This window comes from Pseudophryne corroboree, unplaced genomic scaffold, assembly GCF_028390025.1.
Source record: "Pseudophryne corroboree isolate aPseCor3 unplaced genomic scaffold, aPseCor3.hap2 scaffold_471, whole genome shotgun sequence".
Lineage (NCBI taxonomy): Eukaryota > Metazoa > Chordata > Amphibia > Anura > Myobatrachidae > Pseudophryne > Pseudophryne corroboree.
The window spans coordinates 22,820-44,841 of NW_026970083.1; the positions used below are offsets into that span (position 1 = coordinate 22,820).

General features: G+C 49.7%; 31 non-coding genes and 3 pseudogenes across 31 annotated transcripts; 29 read left to right on the forward strand and 5 right to left on the reverse strand.

Annotated features, from left to right (window-relative positions):
* The first annotated feature begins 394 nt into the window (after window positions 1-394).
* On the forward strand, window positions 395-558 carry LOC135027753 (U1 spliceosomal RNA). Its single transcript, XR_010224155.1, has one exon. It is a non-coding gene; the product is annotated as a U1 spliceosomal RNA (small nuclear RNA).
* Window positions 559-710: 152 nt separating this feature from the next.
* Window positions 711-873, forward strand: LOC135027793 (U1 spliceosomal RNA). Its single transcript, XR_010224193.1, has one exon. It is a non-coding gene; the product is annotated as a U1 spliceosomal RNA (small nuclear RNA).
* Window positions 874-1,543: 670 nt separating this feature from the next.
* On the forward strand, window positions 1,544-1,707 carry LOC135027740 (U1 spliceosomal RNA). Its single transcript, XR_010224142.1, has one exon. It is a non-coding gene; the product is annotated as a U1 spliceosomal RNA (small nuclear RNA).
* A 152-nt stretch (window positions 1,708-1,859) lies between these two features.
* On the forward strand, window positions 1,860-2,022 carry LOC135027813 (U1 spliceosomal RNA). The gene has a single exon (XR_010224210.1). It is a non-coding gene; the product is annotated as a U1 spliceosomal RNA (small nuclear RNA).
* Window positions 2,023-2,636: 614 nt separating this feature from the next.
* On the forward strand, window positions 2,637-2,800 carry LOC135027903 (U1 spliceosomal RNA). Its single transcript, XR_010224283.1, has one exon. It is a non-coding gene; the product is annotated as a U1 spliceosomal RNA (small nuclear RNA).
* Window positions 2,801-2,952: 152 nt separating this feature from the next.
* LOC135027822 (U1 spliceosomal RNA) lies at window positions 2,953-3,094 on the forward strand (annotated as a pseudogene).
* Window positions 3,095-3,785: 691 nt separating this feature from the next.
* Window positions 3,786-3,949, forward strand: LOC135027731 (U1 spliceosomal RNA). The gene has a single exon (XR_010224135.1). It is a non-coding gene; the product is annotated as a U1 spliceosomal RNA (small nuclear RNA).
* Window positions 3,950-6,668: 2,719 nt separating this feature from the next.
* Window positions 6,669-6,832, forward strand: LOC135027801 (U1 spliceosomal RNA). The gene has a single exon (XR_010224198.1). It is a non-coding gene; the product is annotated as a U1 spliceosomal RNA (small nuclear RNA).
* Window positions 6,833-6,984: 152 nt separating this feature from the next.
* Window positions 6,985-7,147, forward strand: LOC135027757 (U1 spliceosomal RNA). The gene has a single exon (XR_010224158.1). It is a non-coding gene; the product is annotated as a U1 spliceosomal RNA (small nuclear RNA).
* Window positions 7,148-7,821: 674 nt separating this feature from the next.
* LOC135027929 (U1 spliceosomal RNA) lies at window positions 7,822-7,985 on the forward strand. Its single transcript, XR_010224309.1, has one exon. It is a non-coding gene; the product is annotated as a U1 spliceosomal RNA (small nuclear RNA).
* A 152-nt stretch (window positions 7,986-8,137) lies between these two features.
* On the forward strand, window positions 8,138-8,300 carry LOC135027787 (U1 spliceosomal RNA). The gene has a single exon (XR_010224187.1). It is a non-coding gene; the product is annotated as a U1 spliceosomal RNA (small nuclear RNA).
* Window positions 8,301-8,974: 674 nt separating this feature from the next.
* On the forward strand, window positions 8,975-9,138 carry LOC135027812 (U1 spliceosomal RNA). The gene has a single exon (XR_010224209.1). It is a non-coding gene; the product is annotated as a U1 spliceosomal RNA (small nuclear RNA).
* A 152-nt stretch (window positions 9,139-9,290) lies between these two features.
* LOC135027763 (U1 spliceosomal RNA) lies at window positions 9,291-9,453 on the forward strand. Its single transcript, XR_010224163.1, has one exon. It is a non-coding gene; the product is annotated as a U1 spliceosomal RNA (small nuclear RNA).
* Window positions 9,454-10,127: 674 nt separating this feature from the next.
* Window positions 10,128-10,291, forward strand: LOC135027741 (U1 spliceosomal RNA). Its single transcript, XR_010224143.1, has one exon. It is a non-coding gene; the product is annotated as a U1 spliceosomal RNA (small nuclear RNA).
* Window positions 10,292-10,443: 152 nt separating this feature from the next.
* LOC135027864 (U1 spliceosomal RNA) lies at window positions 10,444-10,595 on the forward strand (annotated as a pseudogene).
* A 685-nt stretch (window positions 10,596-11,280) lies between these two features.
* LOC135027680 (U1 spliceosomal RNA) lies at window positions 11,281-11,444 on the forward strand. The gene has a single exon (XR_010224083.1). It is a non-coding gene; the product is annotated as a U1 spliceosomal RNA (small nuclear RNA).
* A 152-nt stretch (window positions 11,445-11,596) lies between these two features.
* On the forward strand, window positions 11,597-11,759 carry LOC135027774 (U1 spliceosomal RNA). Its single transcript, XR_010224174.1, has one exon. It is a non-coding gene; the product is annotated as a U1 spliceosomal RNA (small nuclear RNA).
* A 674-nt stretch (window positions 11,760-12,433) lies between these two features.
* On the forward strand, window positions 12,434-12,597 carry LOC135027722 (U1 spliceosomal RNA). Its single transcript, XR_010224126.1, has one exon. It is a non-coding gene; the product is annotated as a U1 spliceosomal RNA (small nuclear RNA).
* A 152-nt stretch (window positions 12,598-12,749) lies between these two features.
* Window positions 12,750-12,912, forward strand: LOC135027802 (U1 spliceosomal RNA). Its single transcript, XR_010224199.1, has one exon. It is a non-coding gene; the product is annotated as a U1 spliceosomal RNA (small nuclear RNA).
* A 674-nt stretch (window positions 12,913-13,586) lies between these two features.
* On the forward strand, window positions 13,587-13,750 carry LOC135027695 (U1 spliceosomal RNA). The gene has a single exon (XR_010224100.1). It is a non-coding gene; the product is annotated as a U1 spliceosomal RNA (small nuclear RNA).
* A 152-nt stretch (window positions 13,751-13,902) lies between these two features.
* Window positions 13,903-14,065, forward strand: LOC135027788 (U1 spliceosomal RNA). Its single transcript, XR_010224188.1, has one exon. It is a non-coding gene; the product is annotated as a U1 spliceosomal RNA (small nuclear RNA).
* A 674-nt stretch (window positions 14,066-14,739) lies between these two features.
* LOC135027823 (U1 spliceosomal RNA) lies at window positions 14,740-14,903 on the forward strand. The gene has a single exon (XR_010224219.1). It is a non-coding gene; the product is annotated as a U1 spliceosomal RNA (small nuclear RNA).
* A 152-nt stretch (window positions 14,904-15,055) lies between these two features.
* Window positions 15,056-15,218, forward strand: LOC135027775 (U1 spliceosomal RNA). The gene has a single exon (XR_010224175.1). It is a non-coding gene; the product is annotated as a U1 spliceosomal RNA (small nuclear RNA).
* Window positions 15,219-15,892: 674 nt separating this feature from the next.
* On the forward strand, window positions 15,893-16,056 carry LOC135027742 (U1 spliceosomal RNA). Its single transcript, XR_010224144.1, has one exon. It is a non-coding gene; the product is annotated as a U1 spliceosomal RNA (small nuclear RNA).
* Window positions 16,057-16,208: 152 nt separating this feature from the next.
* On the forward strand, window positions 16,209-16,360 carry LOC135027865 (U1 spliceosomal RNA; annotated as a pseudogene).
* A 685-nt stretch (window positions 16,361-17,045) lies between these two features.
* Window positions 17,046-17,209, forward strand: LOC135027682 (U1 spliceosomal RNA). The gene has a single exon (XR_010224084.1). It is a non-coding gene; the product is annotated as a U1 spliceosomal RNA (small nuclear RNA).
* Window positions 17,210-17,361: 152 nt separating this feature from the next.
* On the forward strand, window positions 17,362-17,524 carry LOC135027776 (U1 spliceosomal RNA). Its single transcript, XR_010224176.1, has one exon. It is a non-coding gene; the product is annotated as a U1 spliceosomal RNA (small nuclear RNA).
* A 674-nt stretch (window positions 17,525-18,198) lies between these two features.
* Window positions 18,199-18,362, forward strand: LOC135027723 (U1 spliceosomal RNA). Its single transcript, XR_010224127.1, has one exon. It is a non-coding gene; the product is annotated as a U1 spliceosomal RNA (small nuclear RNA).
* A 152-nt stretch (window positions 18,363-18,514) lies between these two features.
* LOC135027794 (U1 spliceosomal RNA) lies at window positions 18,515-18,677 on the forward strand. The gene has a single exon (XR_010224194.1). It is a non-coding gene; the product is annotated as a U1 spliceosomal RNA (small nuclear RNA).
* Window positions 18,678-19,505: 828 nt separating this feature from the next.
* On the reverse strand, window positions 19,506-19,668 carry LOC135027803 (U1 spliceosomal RNA). The gene has a single exon (XR_010224200.1). It is a non-coding gene; the product is annotated as a U1 spliceosomal RNA (small nuclear RNA).
* Window positions 19,669-19,820: 152 nt separating this feature from the next.
* Window positions 19,821-19,984, reverse strand: LOC135027719 (U1 spliceosomal RNA). The gene has a single exon (XR_010224123.1). It is a non-coding gene; the product is annotated as a U1 spliceosomal RNA (small nuclear RNA).
* A 674-nt stretch (window positions 19,985-20,658) lies between these two features.
* On the reverse strand, window positions 20,659-20,821 carry LOC135027796 (U1 spliceosomal RNA). The gene has a single exon (XR_010224196.1). It is a non-coding gene; the product is annotated as a U1 spliceosomal RNA (small nuclear RNA).
* Window positions 20,822-20,973: 152 nt separating this feature from the next.
* Window positions 20,974-21,137, reverse strand: LOC135027728 (U1 spliceosomal RNA). The gene has a single exon (XR_010224132.1). It is a non-coding gene; the product is annotated as a U1 spliceosomal RNA (small nuclear RNA).
* Window positions 21,138-21,811: 674 nt separating this feature from the next.
* LOC135027804 (U1 spliceosomal RNA) lies at window positions 21,812-21,974 on the reverse strand. The gene has a single exon (XR_010224201.1). It is a non-coding gene; the product is annotated as a U1 spliceosomal RNA (small nuclear RNA).
* Between the last annotated feature and the right edge of the window lie 48 nt (window positions 21,975-22,022).

Consider the following 22,022-nt stretch of genomic DNA (forward strand, 5'->3'; position numbering starts at 1 on the left):
CACCGAAGGAGAATGGAGGTGTTTAATGCGAACTAGGGGTCATCCAAGCGCCGCAAAAGGCCGCCATGCCCTGCACGCCCCTTTTCTCTTTTCATATGCAGACGAGGGTTGAAGCCAACTTTGACCCACTGCTTGGATGACATCACCATATGCAAATCCATCTGCTGCAGGCCTTCCCCCAGGAATGCTTGCACTAGTTGTTGCATTTGGTTTGTTGTTTGGGGGTGCTTCAGTATTAGGCAGCCTTCTGCCCTCCCATGTTCATCTGAAAATATGTGTTCTCCCTGCAGTTGTTGTCCCCAGATGAGAGTTCCCTTATGCTGCCTCAGTTGAATCTCCTTTACTTGACAGAGATGTGCCTGAGCAGCGGCCCTCCCCAGCCCTATCCCAAATCATACTTATTTTGCATAGGAAATACCATGGTCATGAAGATTATTCTCCCAGTGTGAGGTTCATTCATTGCATTCTGGGTATGCTGACCCCTGTGATTTCCCCAAATGTGGGAAACTCGACAGCATTATTTGTGGTAGTGGGGGACTGTGTTTGTGTTTTCCTCTGGTCAGCTCTGGTAAAAGTCAGATTTCTTTGTCTCAGATCTTCCTCTAGCCTTGTTCTTCTTTCGAGAATTCCCTTGTGCTGCCTCAGTTGGATCTCCTTCACTTGACAGGGGGGTACCCGAGCAGCGACCCTCCCCAGCTCTAGCCCAACTCCTACTTACCTGCCAGGTGAGATACTATGATCACGTAGGTGCTTCTCCCAGGGCAAGGCTCACCCATTGCACTCTGGGTGTGCTGCTCCTGCGATTTCCCCAAATGTGGGAAACTTGACTGCATAATTTGTGTTTCCCCTGGTCGGCTTTCGTATAATTCAGATCTCTTTGTCTCAGGTCTCTCTCCAGCCTAGTTTGCTGTCTGTTTCCACTTCTCTTTTCTTAAGCCGCTCCATTCTATGGCCTTGCGCACTATCCTTACTTCTCCCGTCTGCTTACTTTGTGCCTTCCAATGCACAATGCAAACTACAGGTAGTGCTGCAGGGCCCACACCCTTTTACTTGCCGTACAGAGCAGCTCTGGAGCTGTTACAGTGCCCAGCTACTGCAAGAAATCAGCTTGAATGCTTCAGGGGCTGGGGCATAGCCAACATGAGCCCCACACCGAAGGAGGGTGGAGGTGTTTAATGCGAACTAGGGGTCATCCAAGCGCCGCAAAAGGCCGCCATGCCCTGCACGCCCCTTTTCTCTTTTCATATGCAGACAAGGGTTGAAGCCAACTTTGACCCACTGCTTGGATGACATCACCATATGCAAATCCATCTGCTGCAGGCCTTCCCCCAGGAATGCTTGCACTAGTTGTTGCATTTGGTTTGTTGTTTGGGGGTGCTTCAGTATTAGGCAGCCTTCTGCCCTCCCATGTTCATCTGAAAATATGTGTTCTCCCTGCAGTTGTTGTCCCCAGTGAGAGTTCCCTTATGCTGCCTCAGTTGAATCTCCTTTAATTGACAGAGATGTGCCTGAGCAGCGGCCCTCCCCAGCCCTATCCCAAATCATACTTATTTTGCATAGGAGATACCATGGTCATGAAGATTATTCTCCCAGTGTGAGGTTCATTCATTGCATTCTGGGTATGCTGACCCCTGTGATTTCCCCAAATGTGGGAAACTCGACAGCATTATTTGTGGTAGTGGGGGACTGTGTTTGTGTTTTCCTCTGGTCAGCTCTGGTAAAAGTCAGATTTCTTTGTCTCAGATCTTCCTCTAGCCTTGTTCTTCTTTCGAGAATTCCCTTGTGCTGCCTCAGTTGGATCTCCTTCACTTGACAGGGGGGTACCCGAGCAGCGACCCTCCCCAGTTCTAGCCCAACTCCTACTTACCTGCCAGGTGAGATACTATGATCACGTAGGTGCTTCTCCCAGGGCAAGGCTCACCCATTGCACTCTGGGTGTGCTGCTCCTGCGATTTCCCCAAATGTGGGAAACTTGACTGCATAATTTGTGTTTCCCCTGGTCGGCTCTCGTATACTTCAGATCTCTTTGTCTCAGGTCTCTCTCCAGCCTAGTTTGCTGTCTGTTTCCACTTCTCTTTTCTTAAGTGCCTTCCAATGCACAATGCAAACTACAGGTAGTGCTGCAGGGCCCACACCCTTTTACTTGCCGTACAGAGCAGCTCTGGAGCTGTTACAGTGCCAAGCTGCTGCAAGAAATCAGCTTGAATGCTTCAGGGGCTGGGGCATAGCCAACATGAGCCCCACACCGAAGGAGGGTGGGGGTGTTTAATGCGAACTAAGGGTCATCCAACGCCGCAAAAGGCCGCCATGCCCTGCATACCCCTTTTCTCTTTTCATATGCAGATGAGGGTTCCAGCCAACTTTGGCCCACTGCTTGGATGACATCACCGTATGCAAATCCGTCTTCTGCAGAACTTCCCCCAGGAATGCTTGTACTAGTTGTTGCATTTGGTTTGTTGTTTGGGGGTGCTTCAGTATTAGGCAGCCTTCTGCCCTCCCATGTTCATCTGAAAATATGTGTTCTCCCTGCAGTTGTTGTCCCCAGATGGGAGTTCCCTTGTGCTGCCTCAGTTGAATCTCCTTTACTTGACAGAGATGTGCCTGAGCAGCGGCCCTCCCCAGCCCTATCCCAAATCATACTTATTTTGCATAGGAGATACCATGGTCATGAAGATTGTTCTCCGAGGGTGAGGTTCATTCATTGCATTTTGGGTATGCTGACCCCTGTGATTTCCCCAAATGTGGGAAACTCGACTGCATTATTTGTGGTAGTGGGGGACTGTGTTTGTGCTTTCCTCTGGTCAGCTCTGGTAAAAGTCAGATTTCTTTGTCTCAGATTTTCCTCTAGCCTTGTTCTTCTTTCGAGAGTTCCCTTGTGCTGCCTCAGTTGGATCTCCTTCACTTGACAGGGGGGTACCCGAGCAGCAACCCTCCCCAGCTCTAGCCCAACTCCTACTTACCTGCCAGGTGAGATACTATGATCATGAAGGTGCTTCTCCCAGGGCAAGGCTCACCCATTGCACTCTGGGTGTGCTGCTCCTGCGATTTCCCCAAATGTGGGACACTTGACTGCATAATTTGTGTTTCCCCTGGTCGGCTCTCATATAATTTAGATCTCTTTGTCTCAGGTCCCTCTCCAGCCTAGTTTGCTGCCTGTTTCCACTTCTCTTTTCTTGAGCCGCTCCCTTCTATGCCCTTGTGCACTATCCTGACTTCCCCGTCTGCTTACTTTGTGCCTTCCAACGCACAATGCAAAATACAGGTAGTGCTGCAGGGCCCACACCCTTTTACTTGCTTTACAGAGCAGCTCTGGAGCTGTTACAGTGCCCAGCTGCTGCAAGAAATCAGCTTGAATGCTTCAGGGGCTTGGGCATAGCCAACATGAGCCCCACACCGAAGGAGGGTGGAGGTGTTTAATGCGAACTAGGGGTCATCCAAGCGCCGCAAAAGGCCGCCATGCCCTGCACACCCCTTTTTTATTTTCATATGCAGACGAGGGTTGAAGCCAACTTTGACCCACTGCTTGGATGACATCACCATATGCAAATCCATCTGCTGCAGGCCTTCCCCCAGGAATGCTTGCACTAGTAGTTGCATTTGGTTTGTTTTTTGGGGGTGCTTCAGTATTAGGCAGCCTTCTGCCCTCCCATGTTCATCTGAAAATATGTGTTCTCCCTGCAGTTGTTGTCCCCAGATGAGAGTTCCCTTGTGCTGCCTCAGTTGAATCTCCTTTACTTGACAGAGATGTGCCTGAGCAGCGGCCCTCCCCAGCCCTATCCCAAATCATACTTATTTTGCATAGGAGATACCATGGTCATGAAGATTGTTCTCCCAGGGTGAGGTTCATTCATTGCATTCTGGGTATGCTGACCCCTGTGATTTCCCCAAATGTGGGAAACTCGACTGCATTATTTGTGGTAGTGGGGGACTGTGTTTGTGCTTTCCTCTGGTCAGCTCTGGTAAAAGTCAGATTTCTTTGTCTCAGATCTTCCTCTAGCCTTGTTCTTCTTTCGAGAGTTCCCTTGTGCTGCCTCAGTTGGATCTCCTTCACTTGACAGGGGGTGCCCGAGCAGCAATCCTCCACAGCTCTAGCCCAACTCCTACTTACCTGCCAGGTGAGATACTATGATCTTCACTGTTAGGGCAATCAGGATGTGGAATTCCCTGCCAGGGAAGGTGGTAATGGCGGACTCTGTAATTGGATTTAAAAAAGGAATGGATACATTTCTGAATGAAAAAGCTATCCAAGGTTATAATACTTAAAATATCAACATGGTTAATCCGGGGGTAACATGAGTTATAGTAGCTAACTAGTCATAAAACATTATTCAGCAAGTATGTAGAATCATCACAACTTAAAACAGGTTGAACACGATGGGCAATTTGCCTCTATTCAACCTCAAAAACTATGTTACTATATGTTACTATATTACTATGTTACTGTAGTATACAGAACACCACAATGTAATGAGCAGTGATAGTGAGCACTGATGAGGATACTAAAACTGACACTGAGCAGCAAGATGCAGCACTGGACTATTAGTAATGTACTGTAGTATGCTGAGCACCACAATGCAGCACAAGACAATGAGCAGTGATACTGAGCACTGATGAGGATACTACTGAGAACTGACACTGAGCAGGAGAGACACACTACTAGTATTACTGAGCAGCAATAAGTAACCACTGATACTGAGCACTGATATGGAGATTTCCACTGAGAGAACATAGCCACGTCCTCTCCGCTCTCTCTTCAATGCACGAGTAAAAATGGCGGCAACGCGCAGCTCTTTATATGGAATCCGAATCTCGCGAGAATCCGACAGCGGGATGATGACATTTTCCCTTGTTCAGGTTTTCCGAGTCAGGCGGGAACAACCGAGCCTGCCTCGGACCAGTGTAAACCACGTGGAGTTCGTCGGGAATTCGGTTCTCGGAGAACCGAACCCGCTCCTCTATATATACTATATTACTATGTTACTGTAGTATACAGAACACCACAATGCAATGAGCAGTGATAGTGAGCACTGATGAGGATACTAGAACTGACACTGAGCAGCAAGATGCAGCACTGGACTATTAGTAATGTACTGTAGTATGCTGAGCACCACAATGCAGCACAAGACAATGAGCAGTGATACTGAGCACTGATGAGGATACTACTGAGAACTGACACTGAGCAGGAGAGACACACTACTAGTATTACTGAGCAGCAATAAGTAACCACTGATACTGAGCACTGATATTGAGATTTCCACTGAGAGAACATAGCCACGTCCTCTCCGCTCTCTCTTCAATGCACGAGTAAAAATGGCAGCAACGCGCAGCTCTTTATATGGAATCCGAATCTCGCGAGAATCCGACAGCGGGATGATGACATTTTCCCTTGTTCAGGTTTTCCGAGTCAGGCGGGAACAACCGAGCCTGCCTCGGACCAGTGTTAACCACGTGGAGTTCGTGGGGAATTCGGTTCTCGGAGAACCGAACCCGCTCCTCTCTACCTTATACCCATCAATTTTTTTATTTTCAGTCTAAGCCCCTGCAGTTTTCTGTAAGCATCTGCTTCGCTATGATGATCAACAAGTCACAAGGGCAAACACTCAGGGCTTGAGGCGTAGATCTTAGGACCAGCTGCTACAAGCATGGCAGAGGTGTCACTATCACTGGTGAGACCCAGAGAGGTGGCGAGGGAGATTGTAATGCAGTGCGCGCAGATAAACAGCGCAATGGTAAAAAGGAGGCATGGTTTCATAGGTAGGGGCGTGGCCTGGTGGCCTGAATCTACATTTTGTTGCTCCGGGAGTCCCGGGGGTTGGGGGCTGCACCCGGGGACTAGTGTGTGAGCGGTGCTGGCTCCTGCACAGTGACAGGGCATGGCCACCCAGCATGACGCCTCCCTTCTTGACCATGCTGTAATTGCAGTCGCACTGCAGTTCAGCGTGATCATAAAAAATGGTGTAGGCTCCTGCTGGTGCAGACTGTAGAGAAAAGCTGCTGTGACCACGCCCCCTGTGTCTCCTCCGTTGCAGACCCCATTTTGAAGCCTTGCCCCCGGACTAAGAGAAAAGAATGCCCTTGCGCACTATCCTGACTTCTCCTCCCGTCTGCTTAATTTGTGCCTTCCAACGCACAATGCGAACAACAGGTGGTGCTGCAGGGCCCACACTCTTTTACTTGCCTTACAGAACAGCTCTGGAGCTGTTACAGTGCCCAGCTGCTGCAAGAAATCAGCTTAAATGCTTCAGGGGATGGGGCATGGCCAACATGAGCCCCACACCAAAGGAGGGTGGGGGTGTTTAATGCGAACTAGGGGTCATCCAAGCACTGCAAAAGGCCGCCATGCCCTGCATGCCCCTTTTCTCTTTTCATATGCAGATGAGGGTTCCAGTCAACTTTGGCCCACTGCTTGGATAACATCACCATATGCAAATCCGTCTGCTGCAGACCTTCCCCCAAGAGTGCTTGTACTAGTTGTTGCATATGGTTTGATATTTGATGGTGCTTCAGTATTAGGCAGCCTTCCGCCCTCCCATGTTCATCTGAAAAGATGTGGTCTCCCTGCAGTTGTTGTCCCCAGATGAGAGTTCCCTTGTGCTGCCTCAGTTGAATCTCCTTTACTTGACAGAGATGTGCCTGAGCAGCGGCCCTCACCAGCCCTATCCCAAATCATACTTATTTTGCATAGGAGATACCATGGTCATGAAGATTGTTCTCCCAGGGTGAGGTTCATTCATTGCATTCTGGGTATGCTGACCCCTGTGATTTTCCCAAATGTGGGAAACTCGACTGCATTATTTGTGGTAGTGGGGGACTGTGTTTGTGCTTTCCTCTGGTCAGCTCTGGTAAAAGTCAGATTTCTTTGTCTCAGATCTTCCTCTAGCCTTGTTCTTCTTTCGAGAGTTCCCTGGTGCTGCCTCAGTTGGATCTCCTTCACTTCACAGGGGGGAACCCGAGCAGCGACCCTCCCCAGCTCTAGCCCAACTCCTACTTACCTGCCAGGTGAGATACTATGATCATGAAGGTGTTTCTCCCAGGGCAAGGCTCACCCATTGCACTCTGGGTGTGCTGCCCCTGCGATTTCCCCAAATGTGGGAAACTTGACTGCATAATTTGTGTTTCCCCTGGTCGGCTCTCGTATAATTCAGATCTCTTTGTCTCAGGTCTCTCTCCAGCCTAGTTTGCTGTCTGTTTCCACTTCTCTTTTCTTCAGCCGCTCCCTTCTATACCCTTGTGCACTATCCTGACTTCTCCTCCAGTCTGCTTACTTTGTGCCTTCCAATGCACAATGCAAACTACAGGAAGTGCTGCAGGGCCCACACCCTTTTACTTGCCTTACAGAGCAGCTCTGGAGCTGTTACAGTGCCCAGCTGCTGCAAGAAATCAGCTTGAATGCTTCAGGGGATGGGGCATGGCCAACATGAGCCCCACACCAAAGGAGGGTGGAGGTGTTTAATGCGAACTAGGGGTCATCCAAGCACCGCAAAAGGCCGCCATGCCCTGCACGCCCATTTTCTCTTTTCATATGCAGGTGAGGGTTGAAGCCAACTTTGACCCACTGCTTGGATGACATCACCGTATGCAAATCCGTCTTCTGCAGAACTTCCCCCAGGAATGCTTGCACTAGTTGTTGCATTTGGTTTGTTGTTTGGGGGTGCTTCAGTATTAGGCAGCCTTCTGCCCTCCCATGTTCATCTGAAAATATGTGTTCTCCCTGCAGTTGTTGTCCCCAGATGAGAGTTCCCTTGTGCTGCCTCAGTTGAATCTCCTTTACTTGACAGAGATGTGCATGAGCAGCGGCCCTCCCCAGCCCTATTCCAAATCATACTTATTTTGCATAGGAGATACCATGGTCATGAAGATTGTTCTCCCAGGGTGAGGTTCATTCATTGCATTTTGGGTATGCTGACCCCTGTGATTTCCCCAAATGTGGGAAACTTGACTGCATTATTTGTGGTAGTGGGGGACTGTGTTTGTGCTTTCCTCTGGTCAGCTCTGGTAAAAGTCAGATTTCTTTGTCTCAGATTTTCCTCTAGCCTTGTTCTTCTTTCGAGAGTTCCCTTGTGCTGCCTCAGTTGGATCTCCTTCACTTTACAGGGGGGTACCCGAGCAGCGACCCTCCCCAGCTCTAGCCCAACTCCTACTTACCTGCCAGGTGAGATACTATGATCATGAAGGTGCTTCTCCCAGGGAAAGGCTCACCCATTGCACTCTGGGTGTGCTGCCCCTGCGATTTCCCCAAATGTGGGAAACTTGACTGCATAATTTGTGTTTCCCTTGGTCGGCTCTCGTATAATTCAGATCTCTTTGTCTCAGGTCTCTCTCCAGCCTAGTTTGCTGTCTGTTTCCACTTCTCTTTTCTTCAGCCGCTCCCTTCTATACCCTTGTGCACTATCCTGACTTCTCCTCCCGTCTGCTTACTTTGTGCCTTCCAATGCACAATGCAAACTACAGGTAGTGCTTCAGGGCCCACACCCTTTTACTTGCCTTACAGAGCAGCTCTGGAGCTGTTACAGTGCCCAGCTGCAGCAAGAAATCAGCTTGAATGCTTCAGGGGATGGGGCATGGCCAACATGAGCCCCACACCAAAGGAGGGTGGGGGTGTTTAATGCGAACTAGGGGTCATCCAAGCACTGCAAAAGGCCGCCATGCCCTGCATGCCCCTTTTCTCTTTTCATATGCAGATGAGGGTTCCAGTCAACTTTGGCCCACTGCTTGGATAACATCACCATATGCAAATCCGTCTGCTGCAGACCTTCCCCCAGGAGTGCTTGTACTAGTTGTTGCATATGGTTTGATATTTGATGGTGCTTCAGTATTAGGCAGCCTTCCGCCCTCCCATGTTCATCTGAAAAGATGTGGTCTCCCTGCAGTTGTTGTCCCCAGATGAGAGTTCCCTTGTGCTGCCTCAGTTGAATCTCCTTTGCTTGACAGAGATGTGCCTGAGCAGCGGCCCTCACCAGCCCTATCCCAAATCATACTTATTTTGCATAGGAGATACCATGGTCATGAAGATTGTTCTCCCAGGGTGAGGTTCATTCATTGCATTCTGGGTATGCTGACCCCTGTGATTTTCCCAAATGTGGGAAACTCGACTGCATTATTTGTGGTAGTGGGGGACTGTGTTTGTGCTTTCCTCTGGTCAGCTCTGGTAAAAGTCAGATTTCTTTGTCTCAGATCTTCCTCTAGCCTTGTTCTTCTTTCGAGAGTTCCCTGGTGCTGCCTCAGTTGGATCTCCTTCACTTCACAGGGGGGAACCCGAGCAGCGACCCTCCCCAGCTCTAGCCCAACTCCTACTTACCTGCCAGGTGAGATACTATGATCATGAAGGTGCTTCTCCCAGGGCAAGGCTCACCCATTGCACTCTGGGTGTGCTGCCCCTGCGATTTCCCCAAATGTGGGAAACTTGACTGCATAATTTGTGTTTCCCCTGGTCGGCTCTCGTATAATTCAGATCTCTTTGTCTCAGGTCTCTCTCCAGCCTAGTTTGCTGTCTGTTTCCACTTCTCTTTTCTTCAGCCGCTCCCTTCTATACCCTTGTGCACTATCCTGACTTCTCCTCCCGTCTGCTTACTTTGTGCCTTCCAATGCACAATGCGAACTACAGGTAGTGCTGCAGGGCCCACACCCTTTTACTTGCCTTACAGAGCTGCTCTGGAGCTGTTACAGTGCCCAGCTGCTGCAAGAAATCAGCTTGAATGCTTCAGGGGCTGGGGCATAGCCAACATGAGCCCCACACCAAAGGAGGGTGGAGGTGTTTAATGCAAACTAGGGGTCAGCCAAGCGCCGCAAAAGGCCACCATGCCCTGCACGCCCCTTTTCTCTTTTCATATGCAGACGAGGGTTGAAGCCAACTTTGACCCACTGCTTGGATGACATCACCATATGCAAATCCATCTGCGGCAGGCCTTCCCCCAGGAATGCTTGCACTAGTTGTTGCATTTGGTTTGTTGTTTGGGGGTGCTTCAGTATTAGGCAGCCTTCTGCCCTCCCATGTTCATCTGAAAATATATGTTCTCCCTGCAGTTGTTGTCCCAAGATGAGAGTTCCCTTGTGCTGCCTCAGTTGAATCTCCTTTACTTGACAGAGATGTGCATGAGCAGCGGCCCTCCCCAGCCCTATTCCAAATCATACTTATTTTGCATAGGAGATACCATGGTCATGAAGATTTTTCTCCCAGGGTGAGGTTCATTCATTGCATTTTGGGTATGCTGACCCCTGTGATTTCCCCAAATGTCGGAAACTTGACTGCATTATTTGTGGTAGTGGGAGACTGTGTTTGTGCTTTCCTCTGGTCAGCTCTGGTAAAAGTCAGATTTCTTTGTCTCAGATTTTCCTTTAGCCTTGTTCTTCTTTCGAGAGTTCCCTTGTGCTGCCTCAGTTGGATCTCCTTCACTTTACAGGGGGGTACCCGAGCAGCGACCCTCCCCAGCTCTAGCCCAACTCCTACTTACCTGCCAGGTGAGATACTATGATCATGAAGGTGCTTCTCCCAGGGCAAGGCTCACCCATTGTACTCTGGGTGTGATGCTCCTGCGATTTCCCCAAATGTGGGAATCTTGACTGCATAATTTGTGTTTCCCCTGGTCGGCTCACGTATAATTCAGATCTCTTTGTCTCAGGTCTCTCTCCAGCCTAGTTTTCTGTCTGTTTCCACTTCTCTTTTCTTCAGCCGCTCCCTTCTATACCCTTGTGCACTATCCTGACTTCTCCTCCCATCTGCTTACTTTGTGCCTTCCAATGCACAATGCAAACTACAGGTAGTGCTGCAGGGCCCACACCCTTTTACTTGCCTTACAGAGCAGCTCTGGAGCTGTTACAGTGCCCAGCTGCTGCAAGAAATCAGCTTGAATGCTTCAGGGGCTGGGGCATAGCCAACATGAGCCCCACACCGAAGGAGGGTGGAGGTGTTTAATGCGAACTAGGGGTCATCCAAGCACCGCAAAAGGCCGCCATGCCCTGCACGCCCCTTTTCTCTTTTCATATGCAGATGAGGGTTGAAGCCAACTTTGACCCACTGCTTGGATGACATCACCGTATGCAAATCCATCTTCTGCAGAACTTCCCCCAGGAATGCTTGTACTAGTTGTTGCATTTGGTTTGTTGTTTGGGGGTGCTTCAGTATTAGGCAGCCTTCTGCCCTCCCATGTTCATCTGAAAATATGTGTTCTCCCTGCAGTTGTTGTCCCCAGATGAGAGTTCCCTTGTGCTGCCTCAGTTGAATCTCCTTTACTTGACAGAGATGTGCATGAGCAGCGGCCCTTCCCAGCCCTATTCCAAATCATACTTATTTTGCATAGGAGATACCATGGTCATGAAGATTGTTCTCCCAGGGTGAGGTTCATTCATTGCATTTTGGGTATGCTGACCTCTGTGATTTCCCCAAATGTGGGAAACTTGACTGCATTATTTGTGGTAGTGGGGGACTGTGTTTGTGCTTTCCTCTGGTCAGCTCTGGTAAAAGTCAGATTTCTTTGTCTCAGATTTTCCTCTAGCCTTGTTCTTCTTTCGAGAGTTCCCTTGTGCTGCCTCAGTTGGATCTCCTTCACTTTACAGGGGGGTACCCGAGCAGCGACCCTCCCCAGCTCTAGCCCAACTCCTACTTACCTGCCAGGTGAGATACTATGATCATGAAGGTGCTTCTCCCAGGGCAAGGCTCACCCATTGCACTCTGGGTGTGCTGCTCCTGCGATTTCCCCAAATGTGGGAAACTTGACTGCATAATTTGTGTTTCCCCTGGTCGGCTCTCGTATAATTCAGATCTCTTTGTCTCAGGTCTCTCTCCAGCCTAGTTTGCTGTCTGTTTCCACTTCTCTTTTCTTGAGCCGCTCCCTTCTATGCCCTTGCGCACTATCCTGACTTCTCCTCCTGTCTGCTTACTTTGTGCCTTCCAACGCACAATGCGAACTACAGGTAGTGCTGCAGGGCCCACACCCTTTTACTTGCCTTACAGAGCAGCTATGGAGCTGTTACAGTGCCCAGCTGCTGCAAGAATTCAGCTTGAATGCTTCAGGGGCTGGGGCATAGCCAACATGAGCCCCACACCAAAGGAGGGTGGAGGTGTTTAATGCAAACTAGGGGTCAGCCAAGCGCCGCAAAAGGCCACCATGCCCTGCACGCCCCTTTTCTCTTTTCATATGCAGACGAGGGTTGAAGCCAACTTTGACCAACTGCTTGGATGACATCACCATATGCAAATCCATCTGCGGCAGGCCTTCCCCCAGGAATGCTTGCACTAGTTGTTGCATTTGGTTTGTTGTTTGGGGGTGCTTCAGTATTAGGCAGCCTTCTGCCCTCCCATGTTCGTCTGAAAATATATGTTCTCCCTGCAGTTGTTGTCCCAAGATGAGAGTTCCCTTGTGCTGCCTCAGTTGAATCTCCTTTACTTGACAGAGATGTGCATGAGCAGCGGCCCTCCCCAGCCCTCTTCCAAATCATACTTATTTTGCATAGGAGATACCATGGTCATGAAGATTTTTCTCCCAGGGTGAGGTTCATTCATTGCATTTTGGGTATGCTGACCCCTGTGATTTCCCCAAATGTGGGAAACTCGACTGCATTATTTGTGGTAGTGGGAGGCTGTGTTTGTGATTTCTTCTGGTCAGCTCTAGTAAAAGTCAGATTTCTTTGTTTCAGATTTTCCTTTAGCCTTGTTCTTCTTTTGAGAGTTCCCTTGTGCTGCCTCAGTTGGATCTCCTTCACTTTACAGGGGGGTACCCGAGCAGCGACCCTCCCCAGCTCTAGCCCAACTCCTACTTACCTGCCAGGTGAGATACTATGATCATGAAGGTGCTTCTCCCAGGGCAAGGCTCACCCATTGTACTCTGGGTGTGCTGCTCCTGCGATTTCCCCAAATGTGGGAAACTTGACTGCATAATTTGTGTTTCCCCTGGTCGGCTCTCGTATAATTCAGATCTCTTTGTCTCAGGTCTCTCTCCAGCCTAGTTTGCTGTCTGTTTCCACTTCTCTTTTCTTCAGCCGCTCCCTTCTATACCCTTGTGCACTATCCTGACTTCTCCTACAGTCTGCTTACTTTGTGCCTTCCAATGCACAATGCAAACTACAGGAAGTGCTGCAGGGCCCACACCCTTTTACTTGCCTTACAGAGCAGCTCTGGAGCTGTTACAGTGCCCAGCTGCTGCAAGAAATCAGCTTGAATGCTTCAGGGGATGGGGCATGGCCAACATGAGCCCCACACCAAAGGAGGGTGGAGGTGTTTAATGCGAACTAGGGGTCATCCAAGCACCGCAAAAGGCCGCCATGCCCTGCACGCCCATTTTCTCTTTTCATATGCAGATGAGGGTTGAAGCCAACTTTGACCCACTGCTTGGATGACATCACCGTATGCAAATCCGTCTTCTGCAGAACTTCCCCCAGGAATGCTTGCACTAGTTGTTGCATTTGGTTTGTTGTTTGGGGGTGCTTCAGTATTAGGCAGCCTTCTGCCCTCCCATGTTCATCTGAAAATATGTGTTCTCCCTGCAGTTGTTGTCCCCAGATGAGAGTTCCCTTGTGCTGCCTCAGTTGAATCTCCTTTACTTGACAGAGATGTGCATGAGCAGCGGCCCTCCCCAGCCCTATTCCAAATCATACTTATTTTGCATAGGCGATACCATGGTCATGAAGATTGTTCTCCCAGGGTGAGGTTCATTCATTGCATTTTGGGTATGCTGACCCCTGTGATTTCCCCAAATGTGGGAAACTTGACTGCATTATTTGTGGTAGTGGGGGACTGTGTTTGTGCTTTCCTCTGGTCAGCTCTGGTAAAAGTCAGATTTCTTTGTCTCAGATTTTCCTCTAGCCTTGTTCTTCTTTCGAGAGTTCCCTTGTGCTGCCTCAGTTGGATCTCCTTCACTTTACAGGGGGGTACCCGAGCAGCGACCCTCCCCAGCTCTAGCCCAACTCCTACTTACCTGCCAGGTGAGATACTATGATCATGAAGGTGCTTCTCCCAGGGAAAGGCTCACCCATTGCACTCTGGGTGTGCTGCCCCTGCGATTTCCCCAAATGTGGGAAACTTGACTGCATAATTTGTGTTTCCCTTGGTCGGCTCTCGTATAATTCAGATCTCTTTGTCTCAGGTCTCTCTCCAGCCTAGTTTGCTGTCTGTTTCCACTTCTCTTTTCTTCAGCCGCTCCCTTCTATACCCTTGTGCACTATCCTGACTTCTCCTCCCGTCTGCTTACTTTGTGCCTTCCAATGCACAATGCAAACTACAGGTAGTGCTTCAGGGCCCACACCCTTTTACTTGCCTTACAGAGCAGCTCTGGAGCTGTTACAGTGCCCAGCTGCTGCAAGAAATCAGCTTGAATGCTTCAGGGGATGGGGCATGGCCAACATGAGCCCCACACCAAAGGAGGGTGGGGGTGTTTAATGCGAACTAGGGGTCATCCAAGCACTGCAAAAGGCCGCCATGCCCTGCATGCCCCTTTTCTCTTTTCATATGCAGATGAGGGTTCCAGTCAACTTTGGCCCACTGCTTGGATAACATCACCATATGCAAATCCGTCTGCTGCAGACCTTCCCCCAGGAGTGCTTGTACTAGTTGTTGCATATGGTTTGATATTTGATGGTGCTTCAGTATTAGGCAGCCTTCCGCCCTCCCATGTTCATCTGAAAAGATGTGGTCTCCCTGCAGTTGTTGTCCCCAGATGAGAGTTCCCTTGTGCTGCCTCAGTTGAATCTCCTTTGCTTGACAGAGATGTGCCTGAGCAGCGGCCCTCACCAGCCCTATCCCAAATCATACTTATTTTGCATAGGAGATACCATGGTCATGAAGATTGTTCTCCCAGGGTGAGGTTCATTCATTGCATTCTGGGTATGCTGACCCCTGTGATTTTCCCAAATGTGGGAAACTCGACTGCATTATTTGTGGTAGTGGGGGACTGTGTTTGTGCTTTCCTCTGGTCAGCTCTGGTGAAAGTCAGATTTCTTTGTCTCAGATCTTCCTCTAGCCTTGTTCTTCTTTCGAGAGTTCCCTGGTGCTGCCTCAGTTGGATCTCCTTCACTTCACAGGGGGGAACCCGAGCAGCGACCCTCCCCAGCTCTAGCACAACTCCTACTTACCTGCCAGGTGAGATACTATGATCATGAAGGTGCTTCTCCCAGGGCAAGGCTCACCCATTGCACTCTGGGTGTGCTGCTCCTGCGATTTCCCCAAATGTGGGAAACTTGACTGCATAATTTGTGTTTCCCCTGGTCGGCTCTCGTATAATTCAGATCTCTTTGTCTCAGGTCTCTCTCCAGCCTAGTTTGCTGTCTGTTTCCACTTCTCTTTTCTTCAGCCGCTCCCTTCTATACCCTTGTGCACTATCCTGACTTCTCCTCCCGTCTGCTTACTTTGTGCCTTCCAATGCACAATGCGAACTACAGGTAGTGCTGCAGGGCCCACACCCTTTTACTTGCCTTACAGAGCAGCTCTGGAGCTGTTACAGTGCCCAGCTGCTGCAAGAAATCAGCTTGAATGCTTCAGGGGCTGGGGCATAGCCAACATGAGCCCCACACCAAAGGAGGGTGGAGGTGTTTAATGCAAACTAGGGGTCAGCCAAGCGCCGCAAAAGGCCACCATGCCCTGCACGCCCCTTTTCTCTTTTCATATGCAGACGAGGGTTGAAGCCAACTTTGACCCACTGCTTGGATGACATCACCATATGCAAATCCATCTGCGGCAGGCCTTCCCCCAGGAATGCTTGCACTAGTTGTTGCATTTGGTTTGTTGTTTGGGGGTGCTTCAGTATTAGGCAGCCTTCTGCCCTCCCATGTTCATCTGAAAATATATGTTCTCCCTGCAGTTGTTGTCCCAAGATGAGAGTTCCCTTGTGCTGCCTCAGTTGAATCTCCTTTACTTGACAGAGATGTGCATGAGCAGCGGCCCTCCCCAGCCCTATTCCAAATCATACTTATTTTGCATAGGAGATACCATGGTCATGAAGATTTTTCTCCCAGGGTGAGGTTCATTCATTGCATTTTGGGTATGCTGACCCCTGTGATTTCCCCAAATGTCGGAAACTTGACTGCATTATTTGTGGTAGTGGGAGACTGTGTTTGTGCTTTCCTCTGGTCAGCTCTGGTAAAAGTCAGATTTCTTTGTCTCAGATTTTCCTTTAGCCTTGTTCTTCTTTCGAGAGTTCCCTTGTGCTGCCTCAGTTGGATCTCCTTCACTTTACAGGGGGGTACCCGAGCAGCGACCCTCCCCAGCTCTAGCCCAACTCCTACTTACCTGCCAGGTGAGATACTATGATCATGAAGGTGCTTCTCCCAGGGCAAGGCTCACCCATTGTACTCTGGGTGTGATGCTCCTGCGATTTCCCCAAATGTGGGAATCTTGACTGCATAATTTGTGTTTCCCCTGGTCGGCTCACGTATAATTCAGATCTCTTTGTCTCAGGTCTCTCTCCAGCCTAGTTTTCTGTCTGTTTCCACTTCTCTTTTCTTCAGCCGCTCCCTTCTATACCCTTGTGCACTATCCTGACTTCTCCTCCCATCTGCTTACTTTGTGCCTTCCAATGCACAATGCAAACTACAGGTAGTGCTGCAGGGCCCACACCCTTTTACTTGCCTTACAGAGCAGCTCTGGAGCTGTTACAGTGCCCAGCTGCTGCAAGAAATCAGCTTGAATGCTTCAGGGGCTGGGGCATAGCCAACATGAGCCCCACACCGAAGGAGGGTGGAGGTGTTTAATGCGAACTAGGGGTCATCCAAGCACCGCAAAAGGCCGCCATGCCCTGCACGCCCCTTTTCTCTTTTCATATGCAGATGAGGGTTGAAGCCAACTTTGACCCACTGCTTGGATGACATCACCGTATGCAAATCCATCTTCTGCAGAACTTCCCCCAGGAATGCTTGCACTAGTTGTTGCATTTGGTTTGTTGTTTGGGGGTGCTTCAGTATTAGGCAGCCTTCTGCCCTCCCATGTTCATCTGAAAATATGTGTTCTCCCTGCAGTTGTTGTCCCCAGATGAGAGTTCCCTTGTGCTGCCTCAGTTGAATCTCCTTTACTTGACAGAGATGTGCATGAGCAGCGGCCCTTCCCAGCCCTATTCCAAATCATACTTATTTTGCATAGGAGATACCATGGTCATGAAGATTGTTCTCCCAGGGTGAGGTTCATTCATTGCATTTTGGGTATGCTGACCTCTGTGATTTCCCCAAATGTGGGAAACTTGACTGCATTATTTGTGGTAGTGGGGGACTGTGTTTGTGCTTTCCTCTGGTCAGCTCTGGTAAAAGTCAGATTTCTTTGTCTTAGATTTTCCTCTAGCCTTGTTCTTCTTTCGAGAGTTCCCTTGTGCTGCCTCAGTTGGATCTCCTTCACTTTACAGGGGGGTACCCGAGCAGCGACCCTCCCCAGCTCTAGCCCAACTCCTACTTACCTGCCAGGTGAGATACTATGATCATGAAGGTGCTTCTCCCAGGGCAAGGCTCACCCATTGCACTCTGGGTGTGCTGCTCCTGCGATTTCCCCAAATGTGGGAAACTTGACTGCATAATTTGTGTTTCCCCTGGTCGGCTCTCGTATAATTCAGATCTCTTTGTCTCAGGTCTCTCTCCAGCCTAGTTTGCTGTCTGTTTCCACTTCTCTTTTCTTGAGCCGCTCCCTTCTATGCCCTTGCGCACTATCCTGACTTCTCCTCCTGTCTGCTTACTTTGTGCCTTCCAACGCACAATGCGAACTACAGGTAGTGCTGCAGGGCCCACACCCTTTTACTTGCCTTACAGAGCAGCTCTGGAGCTGTTACAGTGCCCAGCTGCTGCAAGAATTCAGCTTGAATGCTTCAGGGGCTGGGGCATAGCCAACATGAGCCCCACACCAAAGGAGGGTGGAGGTGTTTAATGCAAACTAGGGGTCAGCCAAGCGCCGCAAAAGGCCACCATGCCCTGCACGCCCCTTTTCTCTTTTCATATGCAGACGAGGGTTGAAGCCAACTTTGACCAACTGCTTGGATGACATCACCATATGCAAATCCATCTGCGGCAGGCCTTCCCCCAGGAATGCTTGCACTAGTTGTTGCATTTGGTTTGTTGTTTGGGGGTGCTTCAGTATTAGGCAGCCTTCTGCCCTCCCATGTTCATCTGAAAATATATGTTCTCCCTGCAGTTGTTGTCCCAAGATGAGAGTTCCCTTGTGCTGCCTCAGTTGAATCTCCTTTACTTGACAGAGATGTGCATGAGCAGCGGCCCTCCCCAGCCCTCTTCCAAATCATACTTATTTTGCATAGGAGATACCATGGTCATGAAGATTTTTCTCCCAGGGTGAGGTTCATTCATTGCATTTTGGGTATGCTGACCCCTGTGATTTCCCCAAATGTGGGAAACTCGACTGCATTATTTGTGGTAGTGGGAGGCTGTGTTTGTGATTTCTTCTGGTCAGCTCTAGTAAAAGTCAGATTTCTTTGTTTCAGATTTTCCTTTAGCCTTGTTCTTCTTTCGAGAGTTCCCTTGTGCTGCCTCAGTTGGATCTCCTTCACTTAACAGGGGGGTGTCCAAGCAGCGACCCTCCCTAGCTCTAGCCCAACTCCTACTTACCTGCCAGGTGAGATACTATGATCATGAAGGTGCTTCTCCCAGGGCAAGGCTCACCCATTGCACTCTGGGTGTGCTGCCCCTGCGATTTCCCTAAATGTGGGAAACTTGACTGCATAATTTGTGTTTCCCCTGGTCGGCTCTCGTATAATTCAGATCTCTTTGTCTCAGATCTCTCTCCAGCCTAGTTTGCTGTCTGTTTCCACTTCTCTTTTCTTCAGCCGCTCCCTTCTATACCCTTGTGCACTATCCTGACTTCTCCTCCCGTCTGCTTACTTTGTGCCTTCCAATGCACAATGCAAACTACAGGTAGTGCTGCAGGGCCCACACCCTTTTACTTGCCTTACAGAGCGTCTCTGGAGCTGTTACAGTGCCCAGCTGCTGCAAGAAATCTGCTTGAATGCTTCAGGGGATGGGACATGGCCAACATGAGCCCCACACCAAAGGAGGGTGGAGCAGAAGGCTGCCTAATACTGAAGCACCCCCAAACAACAAACCAAATGCAACAACTAGTGCAAGCATTCCTGGGGGAAGGCCTGCCGCAGATGGATTTGCATATGGTGATGTCATCCAAGCAGTGGGTCAAAGGTGGCTTCAACCCTCGTCTGCATATAAAAACAGAAAAGGGGCGTGCAGGGCATGGTGGCCTTTTGCGGCGCTTGACTGACCCCTAGTTTGCATTAAACACCTCCACCCTCCTTCGGTGTGGGGCTCATGTTGGCTATGCCCCAGCCCCTGAAGCATTCAAGCTGATTTCTTGCAGCAGCTGGCCACTGTAACAGCTCCAGAGCTGCTCTGTAAGGCAAGTAAAAGGGTGTGGGCCCTGCAGCACTACCTGTAGTTTGCATTGTGCATTGGAAGGCACAAAGTAAGCAGACGGGAGGAGAAGTCAGGATAGTGCACAAGGGTATAGAAGGGAGCGGCTGAAGAAAAGAGAAGTGGAAACAGACAGCAAACTAGGCTGGAGAGAGACCTGAGACAAAGAGATCTGAATTATACGAGAGCCGACCAGGGGAAACACAAATTATGCAGTCAAGTTTCCCACATTTGGGGAAATCGCAGGAGCAGCACACCCAGAGTACAATGGGTGAGCCTTGCCCTGGGAGAAGCACCTTCATGATCATAGTATCTCACCTGGCAGGTAAGTAGGAGTTGGGCTAGAGCTGGGGAGGGTCGCTGCTCGGGTACCCCCCTGTAAAGTGAAGGAGATCCAACTGAGGCAGCACAAGGGAACTCTCGAAAGAAGAACAAGGCTAAAGGAAAATCTGAGACAAAGAAATCTGACTTTTACCAGAGCTGACCAGAAGAAATCACAAACACAGCCTCCCACTACCACAAATAATGCAGTCAAGTTTCCCACATTTGGGGAAATCACAGGGGTCAGCATACCCAAAATGCAATGAATAAACCTCACCCTGGGAGAAAAATCTTCATGACCATGGTATCTCCTATGCAAAATAAGTATGATTTGGAATAGGGCAGGGGAGGGCCGCTGCTCATGCACATCTCTGTCAAGTAAAGGAGATTTAACTGAGGCAACACAAGGGAACTCTCATCTGGGGACAACAACTGCAGGGAGAACATATATTTTCAGATGAACATGGGAGGGCAGAAGGCTGCCTAATACTGAAGCACCCCCAAACAACAAACCAAATGCAACAACTAGTGCAAGCATTCCTGGGGGAAGGCCTGCCGCAGATGGATTTGCATATGGTGATGTCATCCAAGCAGTGGGTCAAAGTTGGCTTCAACCCTCGTCTGCATATGAAAAGAGAAAAGGGGCGTGCAGGGCATGGCGGCCTTTTGCGGTGCTTGGATGACCCCTAGTTCGCATTAAACACCTCCACCCTCTTTTGGTGTGGGGCTCATGTTGGCCATGCCCCATCCCCTGAAGCATTCAAGCAGATTTCTTGCAGCAGCTGGGCACTGTAACAGCTCCAGAGCTGCTCTGTAAGGCAAGTAAAAGGGTGTGGGCCCTGCAGCACTACCTGTAGTTTGCATTGTGCATTGGAAGGCACAAAGTAAGCAGACGGGAGGAGAAGTCAGGATAGTGCACAAGGTTATAGAAGGGAGCGGCTGAAGAAAAGAGAAGTGGAAACAGACAGCAAACTAGGCTGGAGAGAGACCTGAGACAAAGAGATCTGAATTATACGAGAGCCGACCAGGGGAAACACAAATTATGCAGTCAAGTTTCCCACATTTGGGGAAATCGCAGGGGCAGCACACCCAGAGTGCAATGGGTGAGCCTTGCCCTGGGAGAAGCACCATCATGATCATAGTATCTCACCTGGCAGGTAAGTAGGAGTTGGGCTAGAGCTGGGGAGGGTCTCTGCTCGGGCACCCCCCTGTCAAGTGAAGGAGATCCAACTGAGGAAGCACAAGGGAACTCTCAAAAGAAGAACAAGGCTAGAGGAAGATCTGAAACAAAGAAATCTGACTTTTACCAGAGCTGACCAGAGGAAAACACAAACACAGTCCCCCACTACCACAAATAAAGCAGTCGAGTTTCCCACATTTGGGGAAATCACAGGGGTCAGCATACCCAGAATGCAATGAATGAACCTCACCCTGGGAGAATAATCTTCATGACCATGGTATGTCCTATGCAAAATAAGTATGATTTGGGATAGAGCTGGGGTGGGCCGCTGCTCAGGCACATCTCTGTCAAGTTAAGGAGATTCAACTGAGGCAGCACAAGGGAACTCTCATCTGGGGACAACAACTGCAGGGAGAACACATATTTTCAGATGAACATGGGAGGGCAGAAGGCTGCCTAATACTGAAGCACCCCCAAACAACAAACCAAATGCAACAACTAGTGCAAGCATTCCTGGGGGAAGTTCTGCAGAAGACGGATTTGCATACGGTGATGTCATCCAAGCAGTGGGTCAAAGTTGGCTTCAACCCTCATCTGCATATGAAAAGAGAAAAGGGGCGTGCAGGGCATGGCGGCTTTTTGCGGTGCTTGGATGACCCCTAGTTCGCATTAAACACCTCCACCTTCCTTTGGTGTGGGGCTCATGTTGGCCATGCCCCATCCCCTGAAGCATTCAAGCTGATTTCTTGCAGCAGCTGGGCACTGTAACAGCTCCAGAGCTGCTCTGTAAGGCAAGTAAAAGGGTGTGGGCCCTGCAGCACTACCTGTAGTTTGCATTGTGCATTGGAAGGCACAAAGTAAGCAGACGGGAGGAGAAGTCAGGATAGTGCACAAGGGTATAGAAGGGAGCGGCTGAAGAAAAGAGAAGTGGAAACAGACAGCAAACTAGGCTGGAGAGAGACCTGAGACAAAGAGATCTGAATTATACGAGAGCCGACCAGGGGAAACACAAATTATGCAGTCAAGTTTCCCACATTTGGGGAAATCGCAGGAGCAGCACACCCAGAGTACAATGGGTGAGCCTTGCCCTGGGAGAAGCACCTTCATGATCATAGTATCTCACCTGGCAGGTAAGTAGGAGTTGGGCTAGAGCTGGGGAGGGTCGCTGCTCGGGTACCCCCCTGTA